The 26185-nt window shown below is 44.4% G+C and overlaps 1 long non-coding RNA gene across 1 annotated transcript; it reads left to right on the top strand.

Moving 5' to 3' along the window:
- Positions 1-24158: 24158 nt before the first annotated feature.
- LOC136610762 (uncharacterized) lies at positions 24159-25125 on the top strand. The gene is made up of 2 exons (XR_010790157.1): positions 24159-24888; positions 25039-25125. It is a non-coding gene; the product is annotated as an uncharacterized lncRNA (long non-coding RNA).
- Positions 25126-26185: the final 1060 nt, after the last annotated feature.

Here is a 26185-nt window from a genome sequence, read left to right as displayed (position 1 = left end):
ACCAACAGTACTAATGTACCTCAGTAAAAATTGGCCATGCCCAACCAAGATGGCAGGTGAATCGCTTTGGTTAATGTGGCTTAAGTGGTAACTAGGCCTGGAGGCAGCCCAGTGTAACGAAAAATTGGTTCAAGTTAAAGTTCCAACGCTTTTAAGCTAATTGAAACTTATAAAAATTGTTCTGAAAAATTATTTGAGTGAGCCTTGTGGCCCTAAGAAAAATTGCCCGTTCAGCGTGATTACGTGAGGTTTCAGGAGGAGGAGCAGGAGGAGGAGGAGGAGGAATATTAGACACAGATTGATGAAGCACAAATGTCCCCGTTTTGGATGGTGAGAGAGAACGTAGCTTCCATCCGCGGGTGCAGCCTACGTATTGCTTACGTATCGCTGCTGTCCGCTGGTGGAGAACAGAAGTCTGGCGAAATCCAGCCTTTGTTCATCTTGATGAGTGTTAGCCTGTCGGCACTGTCGGTTGACAAGCGGCTACGCTTATCGGTGATGATTCCCCCAGCCGCACTAAACACCCTCTCCGACAAGACGCTAGCCGCAGGACAAGCAAGCACCTCAAGGGCATACAGGGCTAGTTCAGGCCACGTGTCCAGCTTCGACACCCAGTAGTTGTAGGGGGCAGAGGCGTCACCAAGGATGGTCGTGCGATCCGCTATGTACTCCCTCACCATCCTTTTACAGTGCTCCCGCCGACTCAGCCGTGACTGGGGAGCGGTGACACAGTCTTGGTGGGGAGCCATAAAGCTGGCCAGGCCCTTAAAGACTGTTGCACTGCCTGGGATGTACATGCTGCTCGATCTACGCACATCCCCTGCTACCTTGCCCTCGGTACTGCGCCTTCTGCCACTAGCGCTGTCGGCTGGGAATTTTACCATCAGCTTGTCCGCAAGGGTCCTGTGGTATAGCAACACTCTCGAACCCCTTTCCTCTTCGGGAATCAGAGTGGGCAGGTTCTCCTTATACCGTGGATCGAGCAGTGTGTACACCCAGTAATCCGTCGTGGCCAGAATGCGTGCAACGCGAGGGTCACGAGAAAGGCATCCTAACATGAAGTCAGCCATGTGTGCCAGGGTACCTGTACGCAACACATGGCTGTCTTCACTAGGAAGATCACTATCAGGATCCTCCTCCTCCTCCTCCTCCTCCTCCTCAGGCCATACACGCTGAAAGGATGACAGGCAATCAGCCGGTGTACCGTCAGCAGCGGGCCAAGCTGTCTCTTCCCCCTCCTCCTCATCCTCCTCATGCTCCTCCTCCTCCTCCTGTACGCGCTGAGAAATAGACAGGAGGGTGCCCTGACTATCCAGCGGCATACTGTCTTCCCCCGCCCCCGTTTCCGAGCGCAAAGCAGCTGCCTTTATGGTTTGCAGGGAATTTCTCAAGATGCATAGCAGAGGAATGGTGACGCTAATGATTGTAGCATCGCCGCTCACCACCTGGGTAGACTCCTCAAAATTACCAAGGACATGGCAGATGTCTGCCAACCAGGCCCACTCTTCTGAAAGGAATTGAGGAGGCTGACTCCCACTGCGCCGCCCATGTTGGAGTTGGTATTCGACTATAGCTCTACGCTGTTCATAGAGCCTGGCCAACATGTGGAGCGTAGAGTTCCACCGTGTGGGCACGTCGCACAGCAGTCGGTGCACTGGCAGCTTAAAGTGATGTTGCAGGGTGCGCAGGGTGGCAGCGTCCGTGTGGGACTTGCGGAAATGTGCGCAGAGCCGGCGCGCCTTTACGAGCAGGTCTGACAAGCGTGGGTAGCTTTTCAGAAACCGCTGAACCACCAAATTAAAGACGTGGGCCAGGCATGGCACGTGCGTGAGGCTGCCGAGCTGCACAGCCGCCACCAGGTTACGGCCGTTGTCACACACGACCATGCCCGGTTGGAGGCTCAGCGGCGCAAGCCAGCGGTCGGTCTGCTGTGTCAGACCCTGCAGCAGTTCGTGGGCCGTGTGCCTCTTATCGCCTAAGCTGAGTAGTTTCAGCACGGCCTGCTGACGCTTGCCCACCGCTGTGCTGCCACACCGCGCGACACCGACTGCTGGCGACATGCTGCTGCTAACACATCTTGATTGTGAGACAGAGGAGGAGGAGGAGGAGGAGGGTGCTTTAGTGGAGGAAGCATACACCTCCGCAGATACCAGCACCGAGCTGGGGCCCGCAATTCTGGGGGTGGGTAGGACGTGAGCGGTCCCAGGCTCTGACTCTGTCCCAGCCTCCACTAAATTCACCCAATGTGCCGTCAGGGAGATGTAGTGGCCCTGCCCGCCTGTGCTTGTCCACGTGTCCGTAGTTAAGTGGACCGTGGCAGTAACCGCGTTGGTGAGGGCGCGCACAATGTTGCGGGAGACGTGGTCGTGCAGGGCTGGGACGGCACATCGGGAAAAGTAGTGGCGACTGGGAACTGAGTAGCGCGGGGCCGCCGCCTCCATGATACTTTTGAAGGACTCCGTTTCCACAACCCTATACGGCAGCATCTCAAGGCTGATGAATTTTGCGATGCGGACGGTTAACGTTTGAGCGTGCGGGTGCGTGGTGGCGTACTTGCGCTTGCGCTCGAACACTTGCGCAAGCGACGGCTGAACGGTGCGCTGAACTACACTGCTGGATGAGGCCGAGGACAGCGGAGATGAGGGTGTGGGTGCAGGCCATGAGGCGGTAGTGCCTGTGTCCTGAGAGGGGGGTTGCATCTCAGTGGCAGGTTGGGGCACAGGGGGAGAGGCAGGGGTGCAAACCGGAGGCGGTGAACGGCCTTTGTCCCACCTTGCGGGGTGCTTGGCCATCATATGTCTGCGCATGGTGGTGGTGGTGAGGCTGTTGGTGTTGGCTCCCCGGCTGAGCTTTGCGCGACAAAGGTTGCACACCACTGTTCGTCGGTCGTCAGGCGTCTCTGTGAAAAACTGCCAGACCTTAGAGCACCTCGGCCTCCGCAGGGTGGCATGGCGCGAGGGGGCGCTTTGGGAAACACTTGGTGGATTATTCGGTCTGGCCCTGCCTCTACCCCTGGCCACTGCACTGCCTCTTGCAACCTGCCCTGTTGATGCCCTTGACTCCCCCTCTGAAGACCTGTCCTCCTGAGTAAGCGTTGCACACCAGGTGGGGTCAGTCACCTCATCGTCCTGCTGCTCTTCCTCCGAATCCTCTGTGCGCTGCTCCCTGGGACTTACTGCCCTTACTACTACCTCACTGCAAGACAACTGTGTCTGATCGTCATCGTCCTCCTCACCCACAGAAAGTTGTTGAGACAGTTGGCGGAAGTCCCCAGCCTCTTCCCCCGGACCCCGGGAACTTTCGAATGGTTGGGCATCAGTGACGATAAACTCCTCTGGTGGGAGAGGAACCGCTGCTGCCCAATCTAAGCAGGGGCCCGAGAACAGTTCCTGGGAGTGTTCCCGCTCCTGAGCAGGTGTCATTGTAGTGGAGTGAGGAGGCTGGGAGGAAGGAGGAGCAGCAGACAGAGGATTCGGATTGGCAGCAGTGGACGGCGCAGAACTGCGGGTAGACGATAGGTTGCTCGAAGCACTTTCTGCCATCCAGGACAGGACCTGCTCACACTGCTCATTTTCTAATAACCGTCTCCCGCGTGGACCCATTAATTGGGCGATGAATGTGGGGACGCCAGAAACGTGCCTCTCTCCTAATCGCGCAGCAGTCGGCTGCGACACACCTGGATCAGGAGCTTGGCCTGTGCCCACACCCTGACTTGGCCCTCCGCGTCCTCGGCCGCGTCCACGTCCTCTAGGCCTACCCCTACCCCTCAGCATGCTGTATTACCAGTGATTTGATTTCACAGGCAGGAAATAAATTGGCGCAAGACTGCAGGCCAAATATAATTTTTGCCCTTTTTGGAAAACGAAAGGCCCCACTGCCTCTAGTGAATGAATTATCTAAGTTTAATAACTGTGCTGTGTCCCTGCTTATGTGTCACAGAACGTGAGGGTAGCAGAGTTATTAACTGTGGCAGAGCAGGTATTTTTTTTCCCAATTAAGGAAAGCAAATGGCGAACCCAGCAGTAAAGCGTAGCTGGGTGCGTATGATTTAGCAATGTTTTTCACGCAGCTCACACGTCTCCACAGGCGTAAGGACGGACACAGGCTGGACAAATAGATTTGTTTTCAGTTTTTTCCCACCAACAGGCAGCACTGCGTATATTCAATGAACCTGAGAAGTTTAATAACTGTGCTGTGTCCCTGCTTATGTGTCACAGAACGTGAGGGTAGCAGAGTTATTAACTGTGGCAGAGCAGGTATTTTTTTTCCCAATTAAGGAAAGCAAATGGCGAACCCAGCAGTAAAGCGTAGCTGGCTGCGTATGATTTAGCAATGTTTTTCACGCAGCTCACACGTCTCCACAGGCGTAAGGACGGACAGAGGCTGGACAAATAGATTTGTTTTCAGTTTTTTCCCACCAACAGGCAGCACTGCGTATATTCAATGAACCTGAGAAGTTTAATAACTGTGCTGTGTCCCTGCTTATGTGTCACAGAACGTGAGGGTAGCAGAGTTATTAACTGTGGCAGAGCAGGTATTTTTTTTCCCAATTAAGGAAAGCAAATGGCGAACCCAGCAGTAAAGCGTAGCTGGGTGCGTATGATTTAGCAATGTTTTTCACGCAGCTCACACGTCTCCACAGGCGTAAGGACGGACACAGGCTGGACAAATAGATTTGTTTTCAGTTTTTTCCCACCAACAGGCAGCACTGCGTATATTCAATGAACCTGAGAAGTTTAATAACTGTGCTGTGTCCCTGCTTATGTGTCACAGAACGTGAGGGTAGCAGAGTTATTATAACTCTTGGAGAGCAGGTATTTTTTTTCCCAATTAAGGAAAGCAAATGGCGAACCCAGCAGTAAAGCGTAGCTGGCTGCGTATGATTTAGCAATGTTTTTCACGCAGCTCACACGTCTCCACAGGCGTAAGGACGGACAGAGGCTGGACAAATAGATTTGTTTTCAGTTTTTTCCCACCAACAGGCAGCACTGCGTATATTCAATGAACCTGAGAAGTTTAATAACTGTGCTGTGTCCCTGCTTATGTGTCACAGAACGTGAGGGTAGCAGAGTTATTATAACTCTTGGAGAGCAGGTATTTTTTTTCCCAATTAAGGAAAGCAAATGGCGAACCCAGCAGTAAAGCGTAGCTGGCTGCGTATGATTTAGCAATGTTTTTCACGCAGCTCACACGTCTCCACAGGCGTAAGGACGGACAGAGGCTGGACAAATAGATTTGTTTTCAGTTTTTTCCCACCAACAGGCAGCACTGCGTATATTCAATGAACCTGAGAAGTTTAATAACTGTGCTGTGTCCCTGCTTATGTGTCACAGAACGTGAGGGTAGCAGAGTTATTATAACTCTTGGAGAGCAGGTATTTTTTTTCCCAATTAACGAAAGCAAATGGCGAACCCAGCAGTAAAGCGTAGCTGGGTGCGTATGATTTAGCAATGTTTTTCACGCAGCTCACACGTGTCCACAGGCGTTAGGACGGACAGAGGCTGGACAAATAGATTTGTTTTCAGTTTTTTCCCACCAACAGGCAGCACTGCGTATATTCTATGAATAATAACTGTGTTGTGGCCCTGCCTATACAATTCTTTCCCTGCAGTATCAATGGAGGGTGGAATGCTCTGCAGAGGCGATTTTGAGAAGCCCAAAAAAAATGCAGCACAGCTAAAAGCAGCCTGGACAGTACTGCACACGGATAAATATGGCCCTAGAAAGGACCGTTGAGGTTCTTGAAGGCTACACTCACTCCTAACACTCTCCCTGCCTATGCAGCACTTCTGTCCCTAATGCCAGGTGCAACGCTCTGCAGAGCCGATTTTGAGAAGAAAAAAAAATCCCACTGCTAACAGCAGCCAACACACAGCTATCAGTGGCCCTAATAAGGACATTTGGGGGGTCTTGAAGCCTACACTAACTACCAATTCTTTCCCTACAGCAGCTCCGGTATAAACAGCACTGTCCCTCATCTAACTCACACCGCATCTGAGGCGAGCCGCGGGAGGGGCCGACTTTTATATTAGGCGAACACCTGATCTCGCCAGCCACTCACAGCAGGGGGGTGGTATAGGGCTTAAACGTTGCAGGGGGAAGTTGTAATGCCTTCCCTGTCTTTCAATTGGCCAGAAAAGCGCGCTAACGTCTCAGGGAAGGAAGTGAAAGTAACCAGAACACCGCATGGTGTTCGTTACGAATAACGAACATCCCGAACACCCTAATATTCGCACGAATATCAAGCTCGGACGAACGCGTTCGCTCATCTCTAGTATTTAAGTAGAATCTTGTGATGGAAACCACGGACATAGTCTTAAATGTAACGTGAACCCATCCTTAAAGGAATAGCCAAATGCTCATTTTATCATCAACATGACATCTGCTAAAAAACATAGCATTTTGTGCTTTTGTGCCAGTAAAAAACTAAATCCGAGAACCAGAAATGTCCTTTCAAAATATTTAATTTCTCTTTTCAAAGCAGATTAAAAATAAACCATGATATATCAAATAAAGATTTCTTTTTAAGAAATCTACATATAAGAATGAACTTTTCAGGATGTGGTTTACAGAAAGTCAGTGCCAGTTCTACTTTTCAGGTTTAGCAGAACAAACAATATTTCATTTTTTCCGCCTATTTGTCATTTGTCAGCAGCTGCTGCGTTGACAACCATTGATGGAAACTTTTAGCTACATAAGTGGATGCTGAGCATTTCCTCCTGTAGTTGGAAAGGATATAATATGTTAACTTCAACCAAGTTAAATTACGTATATATAAACTTCCAGTTGAAAGAATTACATTTGTTTGCAATGGAGATCTGTGATACTTATCCCATTCTATTCCAGTTGCATTCATAATGGTTAGTGGCATATTGGGCTATAATGTCTAGCGATACATACAGCATCCATTCCTTATCTTTTGTATAAAATGTGTCCATTCTTACCTTTCTATGAAATTCATGAAACACTCCAGTTTATTATGATACAAAGGTATACATTTTCGGAAAGATATATCTAGCATAAACAATGCCTGACAGAGTAATTCATTTTTTTTTTTCAAAGCTGGTCATCTCACATCACTCATCTCGGAATATCTCAAGCCATGAGAAAAGATAAGGAAGGATATATCTCTATATACTGTGCCATTTCCTGGTTGCCTGCGGTTTATAGAATGAGGGCCTTATTTGCCACTAGGTACTGTAGGCCCAGTGGCTAGGGCATCTCCTTGCTGGTGGGTGGATATGCACCAGCAGTGGAAGGAAAAAGCTTTTTTTCAATCTCATAGAATCATAGAATGGTAGAGTTGGAAGGGATTTACTAAATCATCCCAGACAGATATTTGTCCAGCCTTTGTTTGAACACTTCCAATGACGGAGAACTCACCACTAGAGTTGAGTGAATGTACTCTGCCGAGCTTGATGCTCATTCGAGTATTAGTGTACTCGATGGTGCTCGTTACTCGAACGAGCATCACGCTGTGTTTGACCCAGCCCCAGTTTTTGGCTCCTCCCCGCTGTGACATGCCTGCTTTGGCCCCTCCCCGCCATGACGCAGCGCGTGCATCAATGGCAATTTTTTTGGCTGGCAGGCAGGGGGAAAGAGAGAGAGAGAGAAACAAACCTAGGGGAAAAAAAACAAAGCTCAGGACCCGGAGTTCCACATACAAAAATGCTCGAGTCTCCCATTGTAGTCAATGGGGTTCGTTACTCAAGTAGAGTTCTCGAATTTTATGAAGAGCTCGACTCGAATAATGCGGACCTGAGCATTTGGGTGCTCACTCATCTCTACTCACCACCTCCCGTGGTAACCTGTTCCACTCATTGATCATTGATGTCTATGCTCCTGCAGGAAATAACCCTCTTCCATGGGTGTCTGACACTAGCTTATTACCTTCTGCCAATCATGGGAGAATCTGGAGTAATAGCTGTCAGCCTAAGGGTAGACTCACACATAGCATATTTTGCATTGCAGATTTTGGTGCAGATGCGCAACAAACTCTGTACCATTTGATGCGGATTTTGGCATGCATTTTGGTGCAGATTTTCCACTGTTGAAGATCTGCATTAATTTCACATTGATGTGAACATATGTACCAAGCGTTTGGCCTAAAGTGTATAGGTTGCAGCTCAAACATGACTCATCGATATGAAGTGGTGAACTCTAAATACGGCCCTGTATAGAATACACCTAATAACTGGAGAAACCACGTCTTGACAACTAGAATTGTAACCATGTATTTCTGAAGCCAACTTTTTAACAAACCTGTACTGCTATATTTCACAGTTGGCTATGAAAGAACAAATTAGCAATGCACCTTGATTTGACTTTCAGGAAAAATTCAGGAACAACTTGGATTACCAGCACTGTGTGATTTTCATTATCTCAATTTATGAGAGTAAAGTTCTATTCGCGTAATATTCAGAGCCTATGTTTGGCATATATGCCAGAAAAAACTCCTGTGTATTCTCCAAGCATATCAATAAAGTCTCATTCACCCATGGGGTGAAAAGCACACCTCCTAATTTTTGAGCAATAGAAAGATTCAGACAGTTTGTATGGCGCACCATGAGACATTTTTACACTAGTCCTCAGCCCTTTTACATTAAGCTATGCACCTTGTGATCTTTCGCAGTAATAGTGCCCATTAGTGATGCCCTCAAATAACAGTGCTTCTTAGTGACCACCTCAGAGAACTAATGCGGCAGAGTAGAGAGCCACTAAGAGGTGCCTTCAGGACCCGGTCTGCTAACTTCTTACATGGCTGACCACTCATTTGAATGTCCACATGTATTACTACAGCCCTCCCGTAGCCACAGGAATCTTCTGATCTTATTATCCTGCAACTGTTTGTTTTGGACTACAAGTCTGACCAAACTCCTCCGAAACACTTCACAAATCTCTCTGCCAACCTTGGTGCCTGATTTACGGCAACTCATCTGTCTTGACAACACATTTTCCTTCTTTATAACCCAAATTAAGACTGACTGCACATCGCAGAGCCGGATTCCAGCCACAGAATCCCGCTCGGAATCCGGCTCTGCCCCCGCATACCTCTCTTCTCTTTTCTTTCTCTGTACTATGGATGTCCCAATCGTCTGCTGTGGGGCATGCGCACTACAGATTTTTTCTTTAAATGTGTTGTTTTGCCGCGCTTTGGCTAGACGACGGTGCTGCTCCCGCGACCCTTCCATAACATCAATTACGGAAGGCCTTCAGGTCAGACAGCTTTCATTGACTTCAATGGAAGCCATCCATCCATAATCCGGGCTAAAATAGAGCATGCTGCAATTTTATTTTTGGCACATTGTGTCCGCAAATAAAATCCGCATTTGTGTGCGTGGAGCAGAGGAATCTCCATGCACATCTATGGGCAAATTGAGCAGCGGATCGCCTGCGCCGGTGAAAAGCACGGGATCTGCAATTGAATTTGCGCATGTGCAGGCAGCCTAATAGATGGTGTCCTGGTATACTATTGTAATTTCTTTTTCAACTTTTCAATACCCATTGAGCATATCTAGGGGTATTTAGGTAATGTCACCTTGTCTTAAAATCCTAATGTACTAGAAAAAAGAGGGATTCTACAGGCAAAAAAACACTTACATTTTTTCCTGATCACTTGAAGATACTTTTGTAGAATTAAAAAATTTACTATAAATTACACTGTCCAACCCAAAAAAGGTCTTTGTTGGCGATAACAATCATTTGTAATGCAGCTTTCATTTTTTTGGTAAGCGCTTTAAGAAAGGAAAATTGCACTATAACTGGTTGCTCTGGGCAACAAAGACAGTTATTGTTTTAGTCCTTGTTCACATGAGCGTGGTTTTAGCACATTATAGGTGCGTGAAAAGACCGTGTCTAATAGAACCAGTTGTTTACTATAGATGCGTTCACATGAGAAATTTTAGATGCGCCACATACTCGCATTTAACAAAGATAGGACATGCGTGTGCCAAGCTGGCATCTAAGGTCCGTGGTGCAAGAAAAGATAGGACCTGACCTATCTTTGATGTGCAGGAGTTTCCATAGACTCGTATGGGAGCTAGATAACAACCACCACCAATTGTGTGAACGGGCCATTTCACTGCTAATTAAGCTCGAAACTTAATAGCTGGAAATCACCCGTTCACGCAATCTTTAGTGCAGTATAGTTGCAATGTTTTCAGGTGCCTATACTGCGCCCAAACCAGGCTCATGTGAACAAGGCCTTACACAGTTTTAATGCATTAATGAATCTTACCAAAGTTTCCTTTACAACTAGCCATTTTCACCTCATCATCACTGCATATTTTCTTCCTAATATATTTAGCAACAATTTAGTTTCACGAATTACTGTAATGAATCATTTTCAGTTATACTTAATTAGCACATGAGCAAACAAAATGATTGGAGTGATTAATTAGTAAAGAATTAAAGAACATAATTGTATTTTATGTGGCTTCCCAGTTTGTATGTTTTAAGTAACAGAGCATTTGGTTATTTAGATGAAATCTGTGGAATGACTTCTCAAAAAGGAATCAGAGGCTGTAAAATTTGAGCATGTGCTCTATTAAACTAGAACAAAAAAAATGTACAAATAAACTTTACATGGAAACCTAGTGTATATATTAGAGAAAAGTGATTTGGAACCCAAAAATATAATCTGACGGTACAGTCAGATTTTAGTAGGTAAACCAAGCAAAAATATAAGTCTTGGGTTTTCTTTTGGTTTGGAGGGTTCAGTTGATCTCATTGCCCCCTCTGTGCAGGCTGCTTACTTCTTCTGACCAGTGGTTTCACATTCCATGCATTGGCACAAGCATTTAATGTCATCAATCTAGTTTTTTGTCAGTACTGGAATCAAACAACCAAATTGAGTCTCAATCACTGGAGGAGCATGGATTGACCACCAGGGACCAAAGGGAAAACTTGTGGTATAGCCATAACACTTTTTTGAGCTTCTCTGTGCAGGGAACAACAGCACCACCTAATTTACAACTTCGTGAAGCTATGTTTCAGTCCCACCAATCAGAGTATGGCATATTCCTGGCAATATGCCATAACATACTTAAATGGGAAGTCCCTTTAAGAACAGCACATTATTATAACAAATATGAAAAACTACAAAAATATTGTGTCTTTTAATTAATGGCTGCTAATAAAGAACACAGTCCACTCCTAAAAACGGGTCCACTATATTCAGGAAAGTGTGCCAACAGCCCCTGCTCTCCTCCTACGTCTCCCTTCACCAATGATGGACAGCACAACAATGGCCATCAATAACTGCAAGCGGGCAAGAGTCTTCTGTATTCTTTCTTTAATGTCTACTAACCAAATGGCATAATATTTATTGTTTAGCTTGATATAATAGACCAGTGGACCTGTCATGATATACTGCCCTTAATTCTTTCGAGATCTGACTTTTTTTTTTTTTTTTATCCCTGAATCTCCAGATCTATGGCTTTTTGGTTTTACCATTGACATAACTGTATGAGAGAAAAACTTGTTTTTCTTGGCATTATTATGGCTATACTTTTTGCCCCAAACTAACCCTGGCTATATGTTACTTTAAATCTTTAAAATATAGAGCATAATAAATACAAAACATTTTGGTTCACAGCATTTTTGGGTCAATGGCAGTTTTTTTTCAAAGCGCAGCATGCTCTGGGTATGACTCTACCCTGTGTGAAGGAGATTTTAGAGCACTTCAGTAAAGTGTAGGAAGCAGGATTTTAAGATTTTGTTTCACACAAAGATTTATTCTTTTTTTTTCCTTAAATGGTCACTGCACTTTTACACAACCTGTGATAGTCAATGTGATAACTAACAAAAGTGCAAATCCCTTCATTTACCTGAAATTATGTTATTCTGCTGAAAAATTCATCTAACATGTTGGTCAGTAGGAGTTTTTCATCCTTCTAATTTGCTGTCTACCAACATGTGATACCTGTGGTATAAAGATATTGATAAAGTGTTCCCCAACTTTCCAAAGCAACTTGCCATTCAGGACACTACGAAAGTTTAGCTGACATCCTTTCCCCTTTGTGTCTTCCCATTCCCCTCACAACTGCCAGGCCTTTACTTTGATGTACATGTGACCATAGGAAGTTCTTTGTTTGGGTGGCAATAAAGTTAAGGCGGTGACAGGTAGATGTTAATTGACCCCCCTGCCTGTGAGGCTTAACACCTTGTATATTTCTCATAGATGTTCTGGCACCACGACTCCTAGTGACCCCCAGAACCTCCAGAATTGCCTATAGGCATAGCCGATCATCTGTCCCCTATCATGCTTAGTATATATGGAGAGGTAAATTCCTGATAATAAACATGACAGCCAAATCTTCCCCATTGGTGCGCCTACTGGGGAAATATGGCCAAAATATTAAATCGGGGTTTCCTACAGATATTTCATGCATATACTCAACCTGCCTTTGATCATGTCAGAAAAAGGCTGGTGGGAGTGTGGTTCTGCAAAGGCTTTAAAACGAAGTGTGTTCCTTATCCAAATTTTCAGACTTCAGAGATACGCCTCAGCATAAGACTGTTCCCATTGCTTTAGTGACTCGGCACAAATAGAACTTTGGGCCAAGTATCCCAAATCTGATATCTTTCTTTTATTTTCTTCCTGATTATTTAAAAAAACTGTTTGTTGTGTATGCCTGTGTACCCTTATCTCCATTGTAACATCCTTTTCTGTATATTTTCGTATACATATAGATATTTAGCACTGCTAGTCTTTTTTAGAATAAATCTGCAATTTGTTAGTCAAGCCTTGTCCGTTTTAAAGCAAACCATAACTTCAAAGATTGTGCTGATAATTCATAAGTCTAGGTTCCAGCTTACCTGTAAAAGCTGGTGGTCATAGTGAGTGTATTTGGGTATTGTAGAGTGCAGGAGGCATTTGAGCAAATCACGTCGTGATTTCAGCTTTCGCTTCGCGTGCATGCAGAAACCCAGGACAGCTGGGCACAAATCAGCTGTATTCTAACAACTCCAAGCTTGCAATCCCGCTAGAGTGATCGATCAAGAGTTTCCCATGACCAGTGTTCTCAGAGGCGAAAGAGCTCGGAATAGTTGATCTGTGACAATACCCATCTCCAGTAACAAAAATAACAAGACAGATAACAGGAAGTGGAGGAGGTTGGTGAGTCCTTCTGCCCATAGTAGTCTATAGGGAAATGGGGAGAAGGTGGGGAGAGACTCACACAGACACTGCAGCAGGTAACTGAAAATTAGACATGCAGCCTACAGAAGGGAAACCGATGAAAAATGCAGGCTACAAGTCATATTATGGCCAGAAATAATGTTCTTTCTCCATGTATATACACATAGCAGTTTATTCTGAAAAGTCATTACAAAGTTTGGATATGATTTAAATAACAGCATAGAAAATCATATATAAAATCTCCAGTTGTAGAAATCTGATGCTGATCATAGCTTTCCAAAGGATGAAAAATGGTGATTCTATGGACTCTGGCTTTTCAAAGCAATATGTTTAGTTGCACTTTAAGGCCTTAGTCAGACGGGCGTTTTTTTGCGCGATTTGCGCATGCGCATGCGTCCAGCAATTTTTTTAAACCATTGCTTTGCAATGGTATCGGACACATGAGCGCTTTTTATGCGCTCCTCCGATAAATTATAGAACAGAAATCGCAGATCGCACCTAACTGCGATCTGCGATTCCTGTTCTCTTCTCTATATGCGCTCAATGGGGCCGGCGGCAGCAGTGCCGACCCCATTGAGAACATATAGAAGACAAATCATTCTTCTCTGCCACAGCTGTAACAGCTGTGGCAGAGAAGAATGATGTTTGCCCATTGAATTCAATGGAGCCAGCAATACAGCCGGCTCCATTGAAAGCAATGGGCTGCCGGCGTGCGCGGGATGAATTGTCGGGAAGGGGTTAAATATATAAGCCCTTCCCTGCAATTCATCCAGAAATGTGTTGGATGGTGGGTAAGGGACTATATTAGAGTTGAGCGAACATACTCTGCCGAGCTTGATGCTCGTTCGAGCATTAGCGTACTCGATAGTACTCGTTACTCGAACGAGCATCAAGCCGTGTTCGACTCGCCCCAGGTTTTGGCTCCTGCCCGCTGTGATGTGCCTATTCTGGCCCCTCCCTGCTGCGACGCAGGGTGCTTCATTTTCAAATTTTTTAGCCCCCGGCGTCCCACATACAAAAATGCTCGAGTCTCCCATTGTAGTCAGTGGGGTTCGTTACTCCAGTACAGCTCTAGAATTTTACAAAAAGCTCGACTCGAATAACGCGGACTCGAGCATTTGGGTGCTCGCTCATCTCTAGACTATATTAAATAGTTTTTGTTAGAATCTCTTCAAATGTAACAAAGATATAAACAACTTTGATAAGCGCTGCGGAACACGTTGGCGCTATACAAATAAAGATTATTATTGTATTATTTTGTTATTTCTACAGCAATTGTAAAAGAAAACTGTGTTGATGGAAAAATTACAGAATTATTATTACTTAAGAGTTCAAAATTATATGTATCATGGGTAATTCATGTTGCTAAAATGATTACTTTACTGTGCAGCAAAACTATGAGGAATTTACATTTTGTTCATTGTCCTGTTTATGCAGCCACCAGACTATAAATGGGTTGTCTCTGTGTTTAGTCAACACTCCCAGCAGGCATGATATAGCATAACACATATGCAGGCTTATGAGAAAGCGTCGGTAAGACAAATCTAGGTTTTATATCAATGAAAGCAGAAAGCTGAAACAAGGAAGGAAATGAATGCTAGAGCAGCATATTGGCTCAGTGCTCTTCAATGTTTTTGTGCAGTACTGGGGTTCTGTGTTCGATTCCCACCAAGGACATTTGCATTTGGTTTGTGTGCACCCCACCCCACCAGGAACAGGGAGTGATGGTATTCAGGTAAAGGCCCTTTTACATAAGACGATTACACTGCTTAACAGCATTTTTGCATCTGCTGTGGGATATATCAATTCTTATGGATTTTCGGGTGTAGAAAGGTTTTTGTGTTTGTGCTCCTTTTCTTGTAAATTATTTAAATAAAAATAAATCAGTGACTAAGCTAAACTCTTTATTTGAATGTAATACACAGTGGATTAAGTTCTAAAAATGGTCACTAGATGGCAGAACATTGTAGTTGAGCAGGAAGGTTACCGACATGATCTGTATATTGTCTATGTAAGGCCTCCTTCCCACGAACGGATTTACGCCGCGTAAATTCGCGGCAAAAATCCGCTGCGTTGCCCCCTGCTATTAGGTTCTATTGAACCTAATAGCACAATGCTCACGATGCGTAATTCCACCGCGGAATTCCGCACCGTGGAATCTCCCGTCCTCACCCGCAGCATGTTCTATTTGCCGCGAGTGTACGCGCTGACGGCTTCCATTGCAGTCAATGGAAGCCGTCCATTCACACTATCTCCCGCTGCAACCAGCGGAAGATAGCGTGAAAAAACGCTTCCCCGCCTACTGCCGCGCGTCATATGACGCGGCTGGCGCGTCACGTGACACGGCCGGCCGCGTCATGTGACGCGGTGGGCGTGTCACATGACGCGACGGCGGTGGGCGGGGAAGCGTCTTCATGCTATCTTCCGCTGGTAAGTATGGGGTCTCTGGGGGGCGCCGTGACGGGCTTCACTGCGGAATATTTCGCAGCGGAGCCCGTCACGCTCGTGTGAAGCCGGCCTAATAGTGCTGTGTATCTCAGAAATGTGACGTGATAGATAGAATCTGATTCTATCACTGTATTCAGCACCCCAAATTAGTTAAATCAACTTGTTTCCAAACCAGATACAGAAAAAAAATTAGATTTTTTCCTTGTATTTAAAACCAGACAATATTTGTCAATACTATAGTCTATGTAATAGTGCTATGTATCCTAGAAATGTAACATGATAGACAGAATCTGATTCTTCCACTGAATTCAGCACCCAAAAATTAATTAAAGTAACCTGTTTCCAAACCAGATACAGAAAAATGTTTTTGATTTGTTGACCAGTGTTATCGTTCTCCCGCGGGGGTTGCTAAAGGAAATGGCTAACATGAATCTTGTCTGAGTCATTTATTTTTTCTTTAAAAAGCAATGTATTACCAGGAAAACTATAGCATGTGTAAGATGACCTATAAAATACTATATAACTACCTCCAAACCAAGTGCAGATTTGATGACAGGTAACCCCATAATGTAATGGACATCAATGTTAGCTCTCTTGGCCAACTTTTTGGTTCCTTTAAACCCTGCCTTTCAAGAGTGATAATTTTTATCTATTGTCATATTCACATGATTTCTTGTTTTTGGCAGGACAACTTGTATTTTAATAGCACCATTTAATGTACCATATACTGTAATTAACCCCTTAATGACACAGCAAACCCTGTGCTTCCAGGGTTTGTATGGAAGGGGCTTGGGGGCTGATCCCGCTCCATAAAATGTGGGTGCCATCTGTTTCTCACAGCTGACACCCACCGGCAACAGCCATTTGATTGCCATAGTTTTTAAACGGTTACATATGACTCTTTGATTGCTGTGTATTACATTTTTTCTGGAGGTGAGGGGGGGTCATCAAAAATCAGCATGTTTGTTAATTATTTACATCTTTGCTCACTGTGCAGATCTGATATTTTAAGAGTTCAAACTGCTGCAGATGTAGATCCTGAGCCCACTCCATGCACTCTGTCACCTGCCATAGTATCATGATGGTACTGAGGCGTCGAAATGTTGCCAAAAAAGTTACACATCTTCTAACTCAAAGATAGAGGGGGCGGTGAGAAGCATCTCCCTTCAACCGTTTCCTTAATGATCAGACAGATCACTTATGAAACACTCTACCTGATCATTGTCAGTCCTCTCTGTCCTTGCAGTAGTTGAATTATTCTTTTGACTGTTATCTAACATTGGGTGTATATTAAATTCCAGTGCATCTTGCTGTCTGAAAAATATCATGCAATGGCCTATAATTTTAAAGAGTAGAGTAGACTATGCATTTCAAACACTTTCCTCATAAAAACAACCCATTAATGCTATTATGCATCATTGCTATTAGCCATTTATCATTAATCGCATTTAATTTATTATTTTGCTTTTGGCACTTACATAAAAGCTCAACAGAAAAACATTCATTTTAAAATATGTTGAATTAGTTCTCAAGAACATACATCATATTTGGTTCCTTTCTGTTGGCAAATTCTTGACTGGTGAGAAATTCTCTTTTTTTGTGCAATGAATAGGCCAATGATAAAAAGAGAATAAAGTACTGATGTGATGACTCATTTTTACATTATAAATGTATAAACCCAGCTGGAATGAAGCTGATCGCAAAGTGCAGACATTTGTTTGGTTTGCTTCTAAGAGAATCATTCCTGGTGGGAATATATATATATAAGCCAGACATGTCAAAATGGTGAAAGAGCAAAGTTCACCTTGCCCAAGTGAGCCTTCTGAGGACATGAGTATATTTTTATACCAGTTTAGCAGTATGGTGGTATAAAATCAGAAAAGCACAATGTTTTTGGACATTTTCATATTTGGGTCTTTGACAGAAAAAGCTAATTATGCTTTTACAAATCCTAGTAAAAATGTTTTAGTAGGATAGATGAAATAAGATAACCAAATGGAGATAGGGTAGGAAAGATAGGAATAGAGAGAGGATGAAAATTATATTGTTTGAGAAAGCATAAAATACTTTTTGGACTACGGTTATAGATGCAGTAGGTAAATTCAGAGGAGTTGAATTAAGTAGTGTTTCTTTAATTTAGTCACTGGTAGTCATTTATATACTTCAAATTCTGGTACCTACTTGTTCCATTTGAGCCGCACGTCAAAACACCTTGTCCAGATCGGACGTACTTCTTTTCTAAAATAACAGATATACACACTAATTAAAAACTCAGAGAACAAAACTATTAATAGCTAGAGATGAGCGAGCATGCACGGATAAAGCAGTTACTCGAGCGAGCATCGCTCTTCTCGAGTAACTGCTTACTGGTCCGAGCAGGCTCTCTCACTCCCCCCCCCCCTACCCCTCGCCATCCCCCGCTCACCCCGCCCCCCGCTGCCCCCTCGAGCCTGCTCGGACCAGTAAGCAGTTACTCGAGAAGGGTGATGCTCGCTCGAGTAACTGCTTTATCCGAGCGTGCTCGCTCATCTCTATTAATAACATAACTAAACAATGAAGAAAGGCAGATCTCACCCTATCATACGGGAAGCTCTACCTAAAATCGAGGAGATCAGCCTGACGAGAGCATTTGGTACCTGAGGGCAACCTAGACTGTTCCTAGGTGCTCAAAGGGTTGACAATTAACAGGTGTAAATAACAAGAGTCACAATAGAACTAGAAAGCAGATGTTACAACACTAAATAATAAGTATAAACACTTATCTGATAGTGAGACAACACCAGGAAGAGCTGGGCTAGAACTCCACCATGCAGAGGAATAACCAGCACCCTCTTATAGGAGGGGCTGGAATAAATGCACTACAGTAATGATTGATTGGCTGGATGAGGAAACCACCTCCCTGCTGACCAATCACACAGTATCCCAATAGATGGATGTGCATACATTGGTGCCCAGCGCCGAATGGCAGAGCACATGCGTCAGCGACATAATCACATGGGCCGAGCCTAACGTTGTGATTAGGGATGAGCGAGTATACTCGCTAAGGCACTACTCGCTCGAGTAATGTGCCTTAGCCGAGTATCTACCTGCTCGTCCCTAAAGATTCGGGGGCCACCGCAGCTGACAGGTGAGTTGTGGCGGGGAGCAGGGGAGAGCGGGCGGGAGAGAGGGAGAGAGATCTCCCCTCTGTTCCTGCCCACTCTCCCCCGCAGCTCCCTGCCTCGCGCCGGCCCCCGAATCTTTCGGGACGAGCGGGGAGATACTCGGCTAAGGCACATTACTCGAGCGAGTAGTGCCTTAGCGAGTATACTCGCTCATCCCTAGTTGTGATGTCTCCACAAACCCACCTCAAGATCATAGCTGGCTCTCTGCAAAACTACTATACTTAGTCTCATGTGATTCATATACAAATCTCAATCTCCTTTTTCCATAACCCCTACTAAACCGATCCTGGCTTCTGAATTTATAGAATCATAGAATGGTAGAGTTGGAAGGGACCTCCAGAGTCATCAGGTCCAACCCCCTGCTCAATGCAGGATTCACAAAATCATCCCAGACAGATATTTGTCCAGCCTTTGTTTGAACACTTCCATTGAAGGAGAACTCACCACCTCCCGTGGTAACCTGTTCCACTCATTGATTACCCTCACTGTCACAAAGTTTTTTCTAATATCTAATCTGTGAATCTATGTCTCTTCCCTTTCAGTTTCATCCCATTGCTTCTAGTTTTTCCTTGTGCAAATGAGAAGGAAAGACTTGAACCAATGAAATGAAGCTTTAATGTTTATGCTTTATTTTTCTTCAGCGGACTCTTGCTAAAGAAGACAAGTATTAGTTTTTGTATGTCTATTAAAATAGATTAAAAGTAATCAAGTTGAATCTATTGTTTCTAGGGACATTGTCACCAAAGATCTAACCATGACAGTGTTTTTCTTGGAATGCTTCCCTAAGAAGGACAGTTATTGGTCACATTAGTTTGATTCTTTAGGAAGGACAACCATATGTCATTTTACTTAAGTACAATGGAAAGGTAATAAGATTTAAGAAGAGGCATCAAGTAGCTATAGATAAGATGCAGTCAGAAATGGCTTGCCGTCTGGCTTTGTGAGATTGTAAGAGTTAATCTGCAGCATCCGCTGTCCTATCCGTAGAAAACCACTCAATTTTTCAGTTCACCTATGGTATGTGCTCTAAAGCATTTGCAGAAGTGGGGAACCAGTTCAAGCCAGTTGATACAGCTTATGACAGGTTATTAACCGTCGAGAGGCTGCATATATTAACAGCAAGAGCAGACAAGTGTTGTAGCACTTACTACGGAGGGGATGAACTGAGCTGCAGGGAACTCATTTGCCGCCCATTTAGATCTTCTGAAATATTATCAAGCTGTAGCAAACAAAACAGATGTGTCTGCCTCATAGAATGAAGCTATTGTTTCATAATAACTGGCCAGAACTATTAAAGGAAGACTCACATACTTTCATATCAGTTACAGTAAAATGATACTCCATGTATTAATATGTTCTTATAGCTTAATTAGGCATTACGATAGGAGATTGTTGCATCAATTTGAGGACATACGCTTGGAAATTCAATGATTCCTTACCTTATTTTTAATTTTACTTGACACAATGTAAGATTTTTTTTTACAATCGTCAAGCCAAACACTGACCAGTCATACTGAAAAGTGTCACCTATTAAAAGTATTAATGACTAGAGATGAGCGAGCACCAAAATGCTCGGGTGCTCGTTACTCGGGACGAACTTTTCGCGATGCTCGAGGGTTCGTTTCGAGTAATGAACCCCATTGAAGTCAATGGACGACCCGAGCATTTTTGTATATCGCCAATGCTCGCTAAGGTTTTCATTTGTGAAAATCTGGGCAATTCAAGAAAGTGATGGGAACGACACAGCAACGGATAGGGCAGGCGAGGGGCTACATGTTGGGCTGCATCTCAAGTGCCCAGGTCCCACTATTAAGCCACAATAGCGGCAAGAGAGGGCCCCCCCCCCCCCCACACTGTCAGCATAAAGATTGTTCTCCTCTGCCATAGCCGAGCAGAGAAGAACGATGTTTGCTTCATTCAATGGAGCCAGCAATACAGCAGGTTCCACTGAAAGCAATGGGCTGCCGGACAGCGCTGGATGAATTGTCGGGAAGGGCTTAAATATATAAGCCCTTCCCTGCAATTCATCCAGAAATGTGTTACAATAAAAATATATACCGGCGTATAAGGCGACGGGGCGTATAAGACGACCCCCCAACTGTCACCTTATACGCCGGGAATACAGCGGAGCAAAGAATAAAAATCATTACTCACTTCTCCTGGTGTTCTGCGGCGCTGCTGCAGGCTATATATTTTTATTGTAACACATTTCTGGATGAATTGCAGGGAAGGGCTTATATATTTAAGCCCTTCCTGACAATTCATCCTGCGATCGCCGGCAGCCCATTGCTTTCAGTGGAACCTGCTGTATTGCCGGCTCCATTGAATTCAATGGGCAAACATCGTTCTTCTCTGCCACAGCTGTTACAGCTGTGGCAGAGAAGAATGATTTGTCTTCTATATGTTCTCAATGGGGTCGGCGCTGCTGCCGCCGGCCCCATTGAGCGCATATAGAGAAGAGAACAGAAATCGCAGATCGCACATAGGTGCGATCTGCGATTTCTATGGCCTAAGAAGGACCGTTGGGGTTCTTGAAGCCTAAAATCACTCCTAACACTCTCCCTATAGCAGCTGCGGCATCAACAACACTTTCCCTGAACTATGTCAGAATGCATCTGTGGCGAGCCGCGGGAGGGGCAGATTTTAATACTCGGGTGACACCTAATCTCGCCAGCCACTCACTGCAGGGGGGTGGTATAGGGCTTGAACGTTGCAGGGGGAAGTTGTAATGCCTTCCCTGTCTTTCTATTGGCCAGAAAAGCGCGCAAATTTGTCAGGGAAGAAAATGAAAGTAACCCGAACACCGCGTGGTACTCGTTACGAGTAACGAGCATCTCGAACACCCTAATACTCAAACGAGTATCAAGCTCGGACGAGTATGCTCGCTCATCTCTATTAATGACATATTAGTTAATTTATACTAAGCATTTCTGGACACATTTAAAGGGAACCTGTTAACATGTTTCAGCCCCATAAACTATGTTATGGAACTCAGAAGTAAGGAATTGGCTCCTTTCACAGGGTTGCGTGCATGCATTCTCCCATTCATCTCTACGGGAGAGCGCATGTAAATCGTCCTCTGAAAAGAGTCACACTGCATGCCCTCGCTGATTTCTCAAGGTCACGGTGCTTGAACGAGATGAGCATAAAAAAATAGCTCCCAGGACCTCCGTCCCCTCACCATTGAGCCCCAGAATGCTTATGGGGCTCAAATGAACGGACAGATTTCCTTTAAGTAAAAATGGTTCAATTTCTAATAAATCACAGGTAGCATTTATTATTGAGCATTACATTTAGGGCTCAGTCACACGGGCGCATTGGCGCCCGTGTTACTGCAGGAAGGAGACGGCCGTACTTCAAGACGGACGTCTCTCTGCAGCGCCGGGAGAAAGTACATGTGACCGGCTTCATTGCCGGTCATGTGTTCTTTCTTCAGCACTGCAGAGAGACGTCCGTCTTGAGGTACGGCCGTCTTCCTCCTGCAGTGAGGGCCCAGTCACACGGGCGCATCGACGCCTGTGTATGGGTGCCGATGTGCCCGTGTGACTGAGCCCTTATACTATGTATAGTACTTACTCTTTAACGTTGTGTACAACAAACAGTTGGAACTCCATAACCCACAAAGTGGTATTATAGGACTGATTGCCATTTTTCCATTTCTCTTACTGTAGGTTGTCTGATACTCTGTGCAATATCTGTTTTACTATTCTTATAGATTTCTAGACCAGTTTTTTAGCAAGACTTGATGTTTTTTACAGTAGGGCAAACTTATTTTAATCACGTCAAAAATACAAGACAAAGTAGTTAAAAAATCCCCTAAAGAGTATAGCACTTTATTTACACCAAGTTTCTTTGAGTTAGAGACTGGAATAAGGGTCTGTTTGCCACAGTTTTTTTTGCAGTCTTCCCATGAAGAGACATAACTAGAAGCTCTTGGATCCTAATGCAAAAAGTCAAGGCCCCTAAACTATCATGTTTAAAGAGACTTTGTCTCTTCACGACCCCCTAAAAATTGAATGAATGAATGAATGGTATAAAGGGCACTGAATTCACATCTGTAATATCTTCCCTTTTAAATCACTACTGCTTCCCTGCTGTGCACACACAAACCCGTCATTGCTGCATGGTGATGCAGTCCTCAGTTATGTGAACATACACAGTAGTCCTCTCTGTGTTGCAAATGCCTTGTTTGCGGGCACACAGATGGGGAACAAGACTGAGTATAAAGCATGCAAAATACAGATTTAAACTCAGCTTCCTTCATACTATTCACTTATTACTTTAGGTTATGGGGTGGTCCAAAGTGAAGAATTTCATTCAATTTATAATACATGTACTGGTGTCTTCCCATATGATAGAGGTGTCATTGGGCCCCATCAGGCAAGGGTCAAAGCGTGAATGCAAACTCTGTGCTTTCTAGTTATGTTACCAGAAGCACCTTATAAATCTTTATTGTTGTGATTCTAGTGTTGGCATTAAGTCCATTATTAAAAGAATCTTGAACATTTACATGGGATAATCAGCTAATTGGTTCTTCTTAATTAAATTAGTTTAATTGCAGATGTTCAAAGTATAAATGTATCATTCAGTCATCATTTCATTGCATAGTGCAATACACAGTCTTAGGGTGCGTTCACACGAGCGTAGGCGTATTTACGTTCGCACGAGCGCAACGTATATTCGCCGGAGAGAATGTTTTTCGCCGATCACGACCAGAGCTAGAAAGCGTATTTTCGTTTGTTCCTACTTTGCAAACTATCTTTTCGGCCATCGAATATGCGTTGGCGCGTATTTCGGTCGCATATGTTCCGTTTTTCTTTCGGGTTGCCGTTTTTACGCGCCGTAAAATCGCCCATGTGAACGAATACATTTGAAACCATTGCCTCAGATGGTCACGTATATACGTTTGGTCGCAAAAACGCGCCGTTTATGCGCTCGTGTGAACGCACCCTTAAAGAGATAGTCCAGACAATTAAAACATTTAACAAAAAAATCACAATAATGGGAAGTAGTGAAATAAGTCATAGTCACCTTACTAATCAACCACCCCTTCTGTTTTTATGTCGCAGTATATACGCTCGTATAAAAAAACTCTTAAGGGTAAAGTCACACAGTACAGATTTGTTGCTGAAGTTTCTGAAATTGAAAATCCTTTACATACATCTGAATGGGATTGTTTCTGCAGCATGTCTTTCTGCAAATCCCATTCAAAAGTATAAGACAGTCACAAAAACTTCAATAAGAAATCAGTTGTGTGGGAATAAATCCAAAAGGTCATACATATTAGACTAAGGGCTCTTATACACAAACGTATATCGGCTGCGTTTTTACAGCCAGCCAATATATGCTACATATCTGATGCATTGGTTCCCTACCCACCTGTTTCGATGACAGATTGGAGGCTATGTGTAGAAAATTCGCTGCTAGGGGATATCCACAGGATCTGTTAAGTAAACAGACGCACAGGGTGAAGCAGATAGCTCGGACGTCGATTCTTAGTCCTTCAAAAAGTAACAAGGCCACCATGAAACGCATCCCGTTTGTGTCCACTTATGGAGCCCACAGTGGGGAAATCTGTTCTATATTGAACAAACACTGGCATGTTTTGGCGAGGAGCCACCCGGACATCGTGGAGTTCACTGATCCACCCATGATGGCGTATAGGCGGGCACGGAACTTGAAAGACCGTCTTGTTTGCACGTCTTCCCCTGGTCCCAGTGGCTCAATACAGAGAACATTGGCACCTATAAAAAACGGTAACTTTCCTTGCCTTGGTTGTGCGTCATGCCACAACATGGTTAAGGGGGATAGTTTTGCACATCCAAGGACAGGTAAAAGATTTCGGATTCGTGGATGGTACAGTTGCTGGTCTGCGTTTGTGGTGTATTTAATCAGTTGTCCATGCGGCCTTCAATACGTGGGACAAACAACCACGGAGGTTCGGAAACGCATGTCAAACCACAAAAGCAATATTAGGACCAGAAAACTCGACCTCCCCATTCCCCGACATTTTGAAGATCACAACCATTCGATTAGTCAGTTTCGATTTATGGTTATCGATTCGGTTGAGAGAGACGAGAGGGGGGGAGACAGGGAACGGAGGTTGAAGCTATTGGAGGCCAAATGGATTTTCAGGTCAGATTCCCTAACCCCTAGGGGCCTTAATGTGGAGTATAACCCTTTATTATTTGTAGATTAACTTGTTTTTGATGAATTGGTTTAGCATTGATTCTTTGTGTATTGTTTTTACCCTTCCTTTTTTAACACTTGTTTGTTTTTTTGTAGGTTCCTTTGGGTGATGCAGTTTCCCATGTCCGGTGCTACATTGTATAAAATAACAGAATAAATGAATAAAAACATACTAGCATGACATATTATGCGTTGTTGATCTTTTGAGGTCTCATGTTGTTCAATTGATTGCCATAGGTGTATAGTGCCAATGATATATCAAGATGGGTCCAGGTATTGACTAGCGCTAGTTATATGATTCCACATGTACCTGCTGTAAGGTGTATATATGACATATGATTGACACTGTCTCTTAGGGTAAAGCCCTGTTTGTGCACCTACACATGTGGTCATGCGACTACAGGTGGAAGGTCACACTATCAATGGCTATGGCTTGATGATATCCCTCCCGGTTTTTACGGCGGGATCATTGATCCTGAGCCAGATTTGGGTAAAGATAGTGTATTAACATAAGTGATAACTAGTAATGAGTAGTATAGAACATGTCAGGCACTTTCCAGCGACTGATGCATGTGGGGGAGGTCCGGTGGAGGCTCCGATCACGTGTTCTGCCAGTTGCGAGTGACGTACAGACTGAAGGAGTCCCTTGATACTGCTGGGTTCAGCGGCCGGATTGCGTGGGAGGAGCCGGGTGTGAGCTCCGATCATGTGCTCTGTCAGCTGACTCTGACGTATACATGGGAAACACACAGATTGAACTCTGTGATGTTAAAGACAGGAGTCCCGGACAGAAGTGACGTCATCAATGTGCGACCTCTCCAGTACCCGTCAGGAACACATGTGAGGGTAAATAAAACACTATGGTTGTATTGATTTTGATTATGCTGCACCGGTGATGTGAAACTGATTCACCCAATGGAGGTGGACATGATGTAATGTGATGTTGTTTCTACGTATGTGATTGGTGGAGGCGGAGTTATGGTAACTATTTAATGTTGGCATGTGTGTATGTAACCCAGCACTTGACAAAGACTCTTCTGAGTTGAAACGTTGTGGGCAATAAAGTTTCTCTGGAATTAACCCCTGAGTGCTGCTCTTATCTACTCTTCTTTGCTATTTGGAATACGGTCCAGGATCCAGGACTTTTGAGAGCGAGCACCTCTTGGAGTGGAATATCTTCCCTGGAGATACACAGGGTTTACGTGTGCTGTGATCCATTTACTATTTGAGGTTCCCTACCCAC

Source organism: Eleutherodactylus coqui, chromosome 2 (genome assembly GCF_035609145.1).
Source record: "Eleutherodactylus coqui strain aEleCoq1 chromosome 2, aEleCoq1.hap1, whole genome shotgun sequence".
Taxonomy (NCBI): Eukaryota; Metazoa; Chordata; class Amphibia; order Anura; family Eleutherodactylidae; genus Eleutherodactylus; species Eleutherodactylus coqui.
The sequence above is the reverse complement of the archived record's forward strand: the minus strand, read 5'-3'. Positions and strand labels throughout refer to the sequence as shown.